At 33.1% G+C, this 12,513-nt stretch overlaps 1 long non-coding RNA gene across 33 annotated transcripts in view; it reads right to left on the reverse strand.

Moving 5' to 3' along the window:
• Positions 1 to 12,513, reverse strand: part of LOC141521529 (uncharacterized) — a 179,679-nt gene that overhangs the window by 153,988 nt on the left and 13,178 nt on the right. For 30 of the 33 annotated variants that reach the window (XR_012477991.1, XR_012477980.1, XR_012477985.1 and 27 more), the window contains exons 2-4: positions 10,416 to 10,550; positions 3,758 to 3,925; positions 572 to 630 (exon numbers count right to left, since the gene is read on the reverse strand). This is a non-coding gene — a long non-coding RNA (uncharacterized LOC141521529). The other 3 variants (XR_012477968.1, XR_012477975.1, XR_012477973.1) reach the window with 3 other exon arrangements.

Raw genomic sequence — 12,513 nt, forward strand, 5'->3', positions numbered from 1 at the left:
AAGGGGAATTTCTGACACAAATATTTTTAAATACATATTATTGCTTTATGCTTACAGACCCTTATCTAAGATATTCCTAAATCATAGAACAGTTGCAGCTGGTTGTGGGTAAAGATTGAGAAATGATGTGTGTATCAGTGTACAATCCTGAATGCTCCAGGGATAAGATTTCTTGTGGAAACTGGCAGCTTTTTTTGTTCTTCCTGAACCTTTTAACATACAGTCAGGTCTCTCTGTTTAACTACACCTGCTGTGGTTGTGACTATAGTGTACTAAATTTATGTTCAGACAACTCCCATTGAAGTGCCTCAGTGGCACAAAGTCAGTGGGAGTTGTGTGTATATAAGCAGGGGCTGAACTTGGCCCGCTGAGTGTAATAACATATCTGCCTTGGGAGATTATGGGTATAATATGGGAGACAGGTAATGGATAGGGCAGTCTGTGTACGTATTTCAAATGACTAACTACGCCCCCTTATTCAGGTCTATTGCTGTGCAAGTATTAGCCTTTTATACACACACACACACACACACACACACACACACACACATAATCTTATATTACCACTTACCCTTCTCTCATGAAATGGTTGCTCCCATGTCTAGCAGCAGGCATTTCCTTCAAAGTATTCTATTAAAAATATACAGAGAAAAAATATATAGATATTGGCGAAGTTATTTCTTCAAGATTTTGTATATTAGATGGGGGCAGAAAGGGACACTTCAAATAATTTCCAAGACTTAAAAAAAAGCCAAAATTAGTTAATAGGGAAAAAGTAAGATGATCAATAAAATTGGGAAAATGTGATGTAGAATTAAATTCGAATGAGTATATCTGTATATAGATTCCTATTTTCATCTTAATCAGTATTTTTTCCTTCTATTCTCACCTGCAGTCAAAAGAGCTTTATATTAGTTTAAATTCCAAACTAGGCCTGCATTGTCAACTCTCGATCAACAATGTAATAGAAATTAATTAAGATAAACCATCATTCTAAATGGTAGATCATCAAAAAGCAATTTAAATTTATCTTTGTATCTAATATTTGAATTTTTGTGTTCTCCATAGTGTGAGAATTCAGAGTACTTTGAACAGTGAATGAAATGACATTACCAAGTTCTGAATCTGAAAATGCATCCTGTTTTCAATCAACCTATTCCATAGAAAGTATTGAGATGCTATTAGGAGACACTTTTCCAGAGCTAAAGCCTAGCAAGCAAACAGTGCCCTGGGCTTGGCATAACAACAACCCTCTGCACTGACTTTCTGGGTGATCTCAGCCATAGCAAAATCCCAGAATGGTTTCATATAATTATTCTATTGCTTTGACCAGCACCAGGTGTTCTCTGAGCTTGGACAAGCACTGGACAAGTTCAGACAAGGTCTGGTCATGAAGCCCTGCTATGCCTCACACTTGTTATATTGTTGCTGTTATCCTTTTGTCTGGGCTACAATTCACTGTGTAACCTCTGTATGTGTGTGTGTGTGTGTGTGTATGTGTGTAGTCACATCAAATCAGGTCCCCCCCACTAGGCAAAAGTCCCTGGAACATGTGTCTAATGTGACTTCTTACTTTCCAGTCATTTCTTTCACTTTGAAATTAAACTTCTGTTTGATTCCTGACTCTCCTGTCTCTAGTCTTCTCTGTTTGACTCTGGCCATTTACAGCTTAGAGACTGGTTTGGTCCAATTAACAAAAGCATCATCTCTCAGGTTGAGGCAAAATGAAAAACTAAGCTGAATTTTATGGGTTTAGGTGATTGTTAGTGTTGAGTTTCCAAGGACTCCCATGTTGACCTGCTAATTACACATTTAAAAAAATAAATTAAAAATGGTTTAAATTTTGTCCATGAAAGAGGGAATTCCTAAAGTAACCACCATGCAAATGGCATTGATATAGTACTTCAAATATTTAATAGCACTAGAAAGCTTATAAAGCACTTCTCCATTTGACTATTATAACAACCATGTGACACAAATACAACTAGTATTATCTTCATTTTACACATGATGAAAATGAGTCTCAATAAAGGTTAAATGAGTTATACATAATTATATAATTGATAAATGGTTGAGGTAGGATTTGAACCCAAGACCTCTCTGATTTCAAGTCCAACACTCTACCCACTATAATAATATAAAATTAGCTATCCATAACTATCATAAATATATCATTTCAATCATAATAATGCTCTGTGAATCAAATCAAATAGATTTCATACTGTTCTGGGCTGGGTCTCACTTATGCTAGTCCCCTGGTCGTTTATGTACAATACTGGAACAAAATGAGACACTTGTAGGTCATTCAACAGTTAACAAAAGGAAATTTACTTAGCCGTGGTAGGCAAAGGATATTCAACAAAGATAGGCATTGAAGACATGTCAGGTTGATTCAACTGAGTGAAACTCCCTTGCCTGAGTTGCCCATTGTTTTCCACCAGCCAAGCATCAGAGAATGTCTGTAGCTCCTCCTGGCTCTTTTATAATCAGGCAACAAGGAAGTGATGTCAATAGCCTGAACGTTAGCCCCTGAACCAATCAAGCCTCAAGGATAGTTTTGATTCCTTTTAAGGAAAATCTAACCTAACTTCTATAGGGGCAGAGGTTAGGTTATTATGCCAAACCTTATTTCTGTGTAGTATAATGTCTATATTATTTGATCCTGTTGCTCTTGAAAATTATAAAAGAATCAAATCCTCTGACATGTTTTATCAGATTTCAAATGAAGACAAAAAGGCATGAGTATCAATTTTGTACAAAGTTAGATGACAGGCTAAAAACTCAAAAAAGCCTTAAAAATATAGAATGAGGCCAAAAACTAACACAGTGATATCAAAGAGTCGAGATATGAAAACTACCTTTAATTTTTTGAAAGGCTGTCTCCTTAGAAGGGTTCAATTTATTCCATATTGTTTCTGAAGAAAGAACTAGGACCAGTGTTGAAAGTTATTGGGTTCAGTATGAGGAAATACTTGATAACAATGAAACCTGCTACATATTAGGATGGTCCCATCCTTATTCTATAAAATCATCCTCTTTCTATAGTTACCATGATATTTAGTTTTTAGTGCACTAGTGAATTCTGTTTTCATACAAGGAAATTATTTTTTTATGAAATAAGAAGATTTGGGAGAAAATAGGATCATCAATATATAATATTGAGTTTATTTAGCATATGCTAGCGAATTATCAGGATCAAGGAAAGTCCTAACCTGTTTTATTGATTTATTTTTCTATCTTTTAATTATTATCAAAAAAGTTTTAAAAGGTCTAGAGTTGTTTGGCATCAATAGGATGCATTAAGTTACACGAGATGGCTTTTAAGTTTTCTTCTAGATCTAAGATTCTGGGAGTCTAAGATTCAGCAAGTCCATAGATCAAGTAATTCATTATCACCCATTGATAATGAATGTGACTTCAAATTCATGTAGTACTATGTTATTATTGTGATTTTTAAAATCATAATTGCCTGTATTGGTTTCTTCTTTTCACACTAGACTACAATCAGTCTAAAGATAATAACCATATCTTATCTAAATGTTGTATTACACTGCACTCCCCCACTCCACACACACACACATACACCCCTAGAACAGGTCTTCCCTACATACCAAAGATACTTTATACATGGTTATGGATCTGAACATTTTTTATTTTAATTTGATGCTATACTTCAATATTGTTTTCAATCATTCAATTTAAAGGGTACCTATTAGATTCCCTCCCCAAGAAAAAAGTCTTTTCTCCTCTTACTTACATTTGGTTCAAATCAGATTATTTCAAAGAGGTCTTGAAGTGGTTAAATTTGTGAGCAGGATATAGTAGGGTTGGATCTGGAGTAAGAAAAGACTTGGGTTTCAATCCAAACTCCAATATTTCCTAGTTGTGTGATCTTCAGAAAGCCACTTCACTTCAGTTTTTTCATCTGTAAAAGAGGAATCGTAGTATTTGCTTTAAGATATTGCTTGTTAAAAGGTTTGAATTTGATTATACATATAAAGAATTTCACAACCTTAAAGTGCTACCAGAATTATAACTAGTCAGGGGTGGCTAGGTGGCGCAGTGGATAGAGCACCGGCCCTGGAGTCAGGAGTACCTTGGTTCAAATCCGGTCTCAGACACTTAATAATTATCTAGCTGTGTGGCCTTGGGCAATCCACTCAACCCCATTGCCTTGCAAAAAAAAAACCCTAAAAAACAAAAAGAATTATAACTAGTACCATTATCTTCATCATCATCACTATGTGAATATATATGGATAATAACTATTGATTTTTAAAAAAATAGTATCTTTTGTCTTTCACATATATTTTAATATTTCATTAAATATCAAAGAGTCTTTTTAATTAATGCAAGTCAAATCATAAGATAAACATATGACATTTCTCCTAAATTCAAAACTTCATTATCAAAAATGTGTTAAAAGATGAATAATTTCAAAAAATTTGGGGGAGAAGGGGATCTTACTCTCAATTTCAAACCAACTAAATCCCCTATCAGCCTTTGAGATGAAAACAAACTTCCTACAAGATGTTTCTTGTCCACAATAGCAATATTAATCATAATCAACAACTATTCCCAGCAGCAACATTAATGGTTAACACCTTGCATGTCAACCATTAGTTATTAGTTAATTCATAATATCATGATAAAATGGACTTAAATGGAAGTATTTTAGTTAATCACACAAGAAGATGGAAATGACTCCTTTCATTTTCTAAATTCTTTTTTCCTTAGGCTCCACAGTTAGAAACCCAAATCTTGGCATATCATACATAGTTTATCAGCTATAAAGCAAAAGTCCTTTGCCCAAGTCATAAAAGTTATGATTTTTCTATGTTCATGGAGTGTGCTAAGGTGTTTTGACTTTGGTGATATAGAAAAACAAATCATTTTCTCTTAGATCCTATATTTTCAGTATAAATCATGGTAGTGTTCTTCCTCCTTTTAGGAAAATATATAGATGTATATTTAATATAATAGTACATAATATTTTAAACTATATAATTATAATAATTTAATAAATTTCTATTTCTAAATTATGCTATAGCATCTATTATAATTTAATAAATAATATTTTAATATTATAAACATGAATTCAGATGCAAATATAAAGGGATATATAATGTTGGGCTAAAACTTGCAAAATGTCTGATCTTATGCTCTTGTGTCTATAAAGCATAAACATAATATTGCTTCTTCTCTCACCCTTTCCCCCTCCTCCGAACACACCTCATATGGATAATTGGTCCCAAATGTTGTTTGTCACTTTCAGATCGCATTCTCTGCCATTCTTTTTTTACAGAACTTAAAACTTTTTTTGGCAAGGTCTAACCTGTGGAGTATAATTTAATCTTTTCATCAACACTAATACTGAAGGAAACTACCTGGTGATTTCATTTTGGGATCTGTAAATACATGGTGTCTAGGGTATTCTTTAAAAGTCCCTTGAAGTTTTAGAATATTCATCAATCCATCTATCATTTCTGTTGACATTTTTTTCTGACTGCTATATATTTGCTTCACATGCACAGTTGCTGTAAGAAGTGAACATACTGAGCAGCTATCATAGGATGCCTGCCAGATCCTAGTGAATGTTGCTATGTCTAATTCCAGTATGTAATTTTGGGTAACATTAGATTACAACCAGATAAATTCACTTTAATCTGTTTTGAGTAAAAATAAATCCAGTTTAGGCCAAGTTTGTGTATGTATGTGTGTGTGCCTGTGCATGTTCATGTTTGTGGGGTACAGGTATACTATGCTATCAGTCTTTGAGGAAAGTTTCATTGTGGGAAGTGTTGCAGGACTTTATCAATGTATGTTCTTTCTCTGAATTAATTTAGGACAGGTCATTTGGTTTTTTTTTCCTTGTGACTTCTTCTTATTTAGTATTTAATAGCTAAGGAAAATGGGACTTTCATTATGGAACTTTGAAAATGAATTCACGGCCTAATAGAGTTCACTTTCTTTCCCTTATATTTCTTCAAATTGTCTGATTATATCTAGTGCTATCCTTTATTCCTTCCTCCCTTCTTTAAATATTTGTAGAATGTTATCAAGTTCTCCATTAATTATTGCTTAGTCAAGCTCTGCATATATATTGTTCTTTTAATCTTCATTCAAAAGTCAATCTCCAAAATGCTTTTTGTCATATTTGTGGTTCTTTGAATTCCATTCAGTTGGCCTATATCTTTCTGGCATAAAGGCATTTCATTTTTTAAATATGGATTTTCAAATAAAATCTCATCATGGACACCCAAAAAAAATTACCTATTCCCTTCAAGAAACTTTCTCTGTTCAGTTCAATTCAACTAATATTTATTAAACAGTAGAGTATATTAATTAAATTAGGTGATATTTAGATTGACAGATGCTGGTTTCTGCCTTCAAAGAGTAAACCAGTGGAAGATGTAAAAGGAAAGTAAGTCAAGTTAATGTTTGTTCTTGTAATTTCTTTGATTTTTACTATTGCAATGAAGCATACCTATAATGACTCTTAGAAGATTATGTCAGAGCCTAACAGACCTCACTTACTTTCTAAAGTTTTCTTCCCATTACCTTGTATCTTACATCTTATCCCTTTCTTTCCATTAGACATATGAGAGTTGTAAACTCTCATAACATCATTAAAGCAACTTGGTGGCACAGTAGATAGAGCACTAGACCTGGAATTAATAAGACCTGAGTTCAAATCCAACTTGAGACACTATCTGTGTGATCTAGGCAAGTCACTCAATCTCTGTTTGCCTTAGTTTCCTTAACTGGTCAGTAACAGCATCCACTTTCTAAGTTTATTGCGAGAATGAAATGAGTTACTTACAGAGTGCTTAGCAGAGTGCCTGGCAAATAACAGACACTATATAAATGCTTATTTCCTTCTTTGCCCCCCCCACTCAAAAACTTTTTACAGCTTCCTGTTACTAAGCTCAGTCTGACAGCCTTCCACAATATGATTCCAACCTGTAGTTTTAGCCTATCATCCAATCATCCACTACATAGATACTCTTAATGTGCCCTATGCTGTCTCATATATACATCATGGCTCACATTCTCTCCATTACCTGGAAAGAGTGAATTAACATCCTAGATTTCAAAACTCAGTTCAGATGATGGTACTGGCAAATTATGTAATAATAACTAACATACATGTATTTATAAAATGTTTCCATGTAAGTAATTTTAGAGTTTACAAATAACTATTACATTATCTGACTTGATACTGACACCAGTCTCATGAAGTAGATATGACAGACATTAATATTACTAATTACAGATGAGGAAACTGAAGCACAGAGAAGTCAAATGAATGTCCTATAGTTACCTAGTTAATATGTCAGAGGCAAAATATAACACCACTTAATCCTGACTCAAAGTCTAATGCTCTAACCACTAAACTATGTTACTTGTTCTTAACTATGCCCTAAATTCTGAACCTATAAGACACAGATGATAATTTTGTCCCATTAGAATTAGCTGGTAGTGTAGTAGATAGAGAACTGGATATTATGGTGTGAGGAAAACCTGAATTCAAATATGACTAGATAATTTCTAGTTGTGTGACCCTGGCAAGTCATTTAATCTTTGTTTGCCCCAGGTTCCACATCTCTAAAATGGCTATAAAAAAGTGCTACATAAATGCTAGCTCTTATCATTATTATATGTTTACATGATTATTGTTCATAAAACCTTTCCTGATCCAGGAACTATATTTGATCTCTTCTTCCTCTTACCCTCCATAGAACTTTCTTTATTTTCCTCTCTTGATTTTTGTTACATGTTATAATATAGTGATTTATGCACCGAATCCCATCCTTCAATGAAACACCTTGATGACAAGAACTGGGTTAATGTTTGTTATTGCTGTTGTTGTCAGTTTGGATTTCAAGGGACTGTATGACTGTTATCCTGAGAATCCTGACAAAGTGACTATTTCCCAAGGTTGTTTCAGAAGATTCAATGTCTGCACAGAAATGCATTCTCCTCACTTCACTCCACATATTGCAATTTGCCTTTATGTGTATGACACCATTTTATTTTGTACATTTCACCATCAAAGTCTACTTCAGATGATTTCCCTTTTAAAACATACATTAAATCTTTCCATTTCGGTAAATTAGTTTATTATATATCTACTTTTCCATATTATTATTGAAAATATGAAATAAGAATAGATAGAATAGCAAGTCTAGGGATTGCCTTCTCTACATTTCCTATCAAACCATCATTCATTCACCGCTGGCTAATGATGGATGAAAGTTTTATTATGAATTCAAAATTCAATCAATGGTTCATCCTAAAGTTAAGGAGCCTGGGTTAGGTTTAAAGAAATCTGGTTTGAATTTTAGGTGACTGTTCTTCCTCCATTCAAGTGCCAGGGGAGAATTTATAGTCTCAGGTGGACACCAAATGAAATTTGGTAAGTTCATCTAAGTCTTGCTTTGAGTTTATGGTTTGAATCAGCTCAAATTTCATACAGCTCTAATCCCTTAATTTATGGTTATGCTGCTATTTTCATCTCAGAGAGAAATAATTTTTAAAATAAAATTTGGTATCCCAATTTGGTAACAAAGTCAATATACTACAACTGATACATTTCTTTGATTCCTAATATTATTGCTTTGATGCTTGTATAAATTTGTATGTTGAGTTAAGATCAGAAAATATCATCAATATCCTTTGAAATGGCACAAGCAAAAGCAGTCTTACCAGAATTTTTCCAAACACTTATGATTTTATAACATAACTGGTGAATGCTGGTTATCAAATGATAATTAAGAGGGCAATTTTGCCCTAGTAAGTCAACTCTGTAGGTTGGTTTTTTCTTCCATTGATCTAATTTAAATCAAACTTTATGTATATTTTTACTTTCCCTCTATATATATTTCCTCAGATAGAAATCCATGATCCAAAATGTAGTTACTTAATTTCCTCAAATTATTTTATATGAGCTCTGAAAGACCTAAAAATGGGTCTATAGATCCCTAAATGGTAAGTTCACAGTTCATATGTGCAAATGATACATGAATATAAATTAAGGGAATCATAGAAGGTAATCAAAGGAAGATTAAACAAGTGAGTTTAGAGAAGTTTTAAAAGTTCATGTTTCTGCAGATCTAAATATGTTTTCATATGAGTTATATTTAAACTCTAGATACAATAAATAAAATATAGGTAAATATAATCAACAAATAGCCATTATTGATCTAAATTAATTCATCACTCATATATTTATAAGAGACTAAAGTATTATTTATAGTGTCAATGTTTTTCCTATGATTAAATTAAGCTTTCTATGATGGCAGATGATTTCCTTTTCCTTTGTAGATACTAGATTTAATACAAAATCATGTTAAAGGAAAACAGCTTCTAAAAGAAATTTGTGTTTGCTCTTATGAAGTGAATACTCAAAATCTGAAAAAGTGGTATTTTTTCCTTCCAACTTGTAGTCACAAAACCACTGCTTATAAAAATAAACTTTTCAACAACATTGAAAACCCCAGTCAAAAAAATTTTTTTTGCCAGAAAAGAAAACAGATTTGATATTTAGAGTCCCTGGTCCTTCTTGGTCTATCCCCAGTGGAGAAAATCCAGCTAATCTTAGAAAGATGGTAGATCTAAATGGTGGAATAACATAACAGAATTATCAATAGGGTTTTAAATATATAGTTGTACTGTAATAGTTGGAAAAGAACATAGAAAGTTAAAGGATGTAGCCAAACTAGAGTCTTAAAAATAACACACACAATTTATCCGCACAAAATGTAGAAAGCATGTTATTCCTTTTCTAGAAAAAAGTGTTCTCTTTCCTAATTCAATTACAAATGTTATAGGACTTGAAAAATAGCAGCAAAGTTTGATCTGATAGTTTCTGCCTTTGTTGAGGAACAAATGATACTATTTTAAGTAACCTTTCATTAGATCATTTAATTCATTATTAAACTTCAGTCTTTTGATGATCAAGTGTGGCATAGCACTTTCCAGGTGTTCTTTCATTAAAGAAACCTGTTTTCAGGCACTTAAATACACATGCACACTTACATGTAACTTTTAATTCTTTAGGAGAGGAATAAACACTGACTAGTTTCTGCTCTGGGTGCCTTTATAGCTCTGACATATTGCAAGCCCTAGAAAGAATTTTAATCTACATGGTTTGAAAATAGAGGCCTTTTAAATATGCTGCATACAATTTGTGATGGTCATCTCTAAAATGCTGCTCCATTATCCTTTTCCATTTGGAATGAATGAGGCTAATTAATTTCAGGCCATACTTGATGAGGTCAGCACCATACGAGGGGTGCGTGCTAGACATTGCTAATCTCTTTCAGCTGAGAGTGATGAATTAAAGATGAAGCATGCCTTTGCAGGCCTAATTTAGAATGTATATCAAAAACCTACAGCAAATAATACTATACCCTACAACAAAGGAAAACTTGTTCTCTCAGGCTCCCGTGTAGTGTTGATTTTAAAGGCATTTTCATTTCGCTTTGGAATTCCAGCTGTGGATGGGTGAACCATTTCAGAAAAATCAAGCCATCTCTCTTACATGCCTGTGTGGACAAAAAGTGGGACAAAAAAGAAAACACCACAGTCAGGGTTTGATCCTGTCTATATTAAAACTCTAACTATATATATCTCCAGTATTTTATCAAAACTTCCCTATATCATATGTTCCTTACTTCGAAGATACCTGTCTTTATGTAATGGCCAATGAACTTTGCCAGGAAATTTCCAAGCACATCCTAAATGAGACAACCTTTTGTTTGTTTTTAAAACAGATATCCTAATGATACTTATTAAGCTTGCTATGTTTCTGTTAGGAAAGCTTGTAGATTGACCAGGTAGATAATGCAATACCTTTCAGTAGGCCAAGAAATAAATTGTAATACAGATACCTTCAGGCCAAAAATTCTTTAGAAAGTGAATGCTAAGCCAACTCAGGAATTGTAAGAAGGCAGGTACTCACTGACTTAAATTCTAAATAAAAGATAGAATTAACAATAATTTATCGAAGATAATTGTTCAAAATTCCCAAGGGTAAAGAGGTAGCAAGATCAGCCAGCTATTAGAGAATGGGGTAGATAACTTGCTAAAATTCTCACCAGTGGCTGCTTTCTGACATACCTAAGAAAAGAAATTCTGACAGGTTATTGTAATGGGTAGGAATTTCCAACTGGTGGTCACAAGCAGCTTCTGTCTTTGTATCCCAGTAGTCCTCATTAGAACAAAGCTGCTTCGAATTAGGTCCAATCTACATGCCGAATCAATCTTTCATCCCTTTGATTGCTTCTGAAAATATTTATATTTCTTAATAATGCACATTTTGTCTTGCAACCTCTGATTAAACCCAGACAGAGGTTCCCAAAGAAACAGGGAGTGTATATGGAAGGGTTCTTTGGGACAGGAAAAGAAAGATAAAAAAAACCCCACAGGTTTTTCCCATTGTGCAACCATTAAAGAATATAAATCTAAGCATTTTAGTTATGTAAGAATCAGAATAAGATTGCAATAAATACAGATAGGAATATCATAGTAACCAAGCGAAATTTAAAGATTCTTCTTACTGATGCTGAATTCTATACTGCTGTATCATTGTTTCTTTACCATTTTTATTTTGTTGAAGTTTATTAAATTCTTAATGGGAACTTATAGTAAAATTATAAATTATAATGACTAATAACTCAACCAAAATTATCACATAATGAAGTAGAAAATGTTCTAATATTTCATGTCAAAATGCTATTTTAATTAATTTTTTTATAATTAAAGAAATGTTTGATAATAGTGGAAAGATCATGGGAATAGGATTCAGGAGAGTTGAATTCTAGTTCTCTCTGAACCACCAATTCACTTTGTGATCTGTGGTAGGTCACTACTCTTCTCTGGGTCTGTTTCCCCACCTGAAAAATGGTTTTGATCAATCTTTAGTGTCCTTCCCTCAGTCCAAAAATTCTATTAATAATAATCATCATTTTAAATCATCAAACTGGAAGGAGCCTTAGAAATTCTCTCATCCCAAATCTCATTTTAGGAATGAGAAAACCAAGGCCCAGAGAAGGTTGTCCAAGATCACAGAACAAAATTTAGTGATAAAGCTGGGACTAGAACTCAGGTATACCTATTCCCAACTCTGTTTTTTTCTCTACTATACCATGCTTCCTTATATTATAAGGCATGCTTATATCATGAAAATAAGTAGGTTGAAAATATCCAGTGACCTTTGTATTCAGTTCCTAGATATGCAAAACTTGATTGATGATAGAGATATGCATAAATATTTGTATGTGTATATACATGAGTATATGTAAATGTACATGTGTATATATATATATATATATATATATATGCACACATACATTCTTTTATATTTACTAAGTGACTTTTCCAAAGATCTAAAATATTTTTCTTGGTTGGGAAGATACTAAATGTTTCAAAGATATCAGATGGTTCCAAAGAGATAATTTCCCTGTTTTATCCCCTTAAAAAATGAGTCACATATACAAAATTAAGTGC

Source organism: Macrotis lagotis, chromosome 4 (genome assembly GCF_037893015.1).
Source record: "Macrotis lagotis isolate mMagLag1 chromosome 4, bilby.v1.9.chrom.fasta, whole genome shotgun sequence".
Taxonomy (NCBI): domain Eukaryota; kingdom Metazoa; phylum Chordata; class Mammalia; order Peramelemorphia; family Peramelidae; genus Macrotis; species Macrotis lagotis.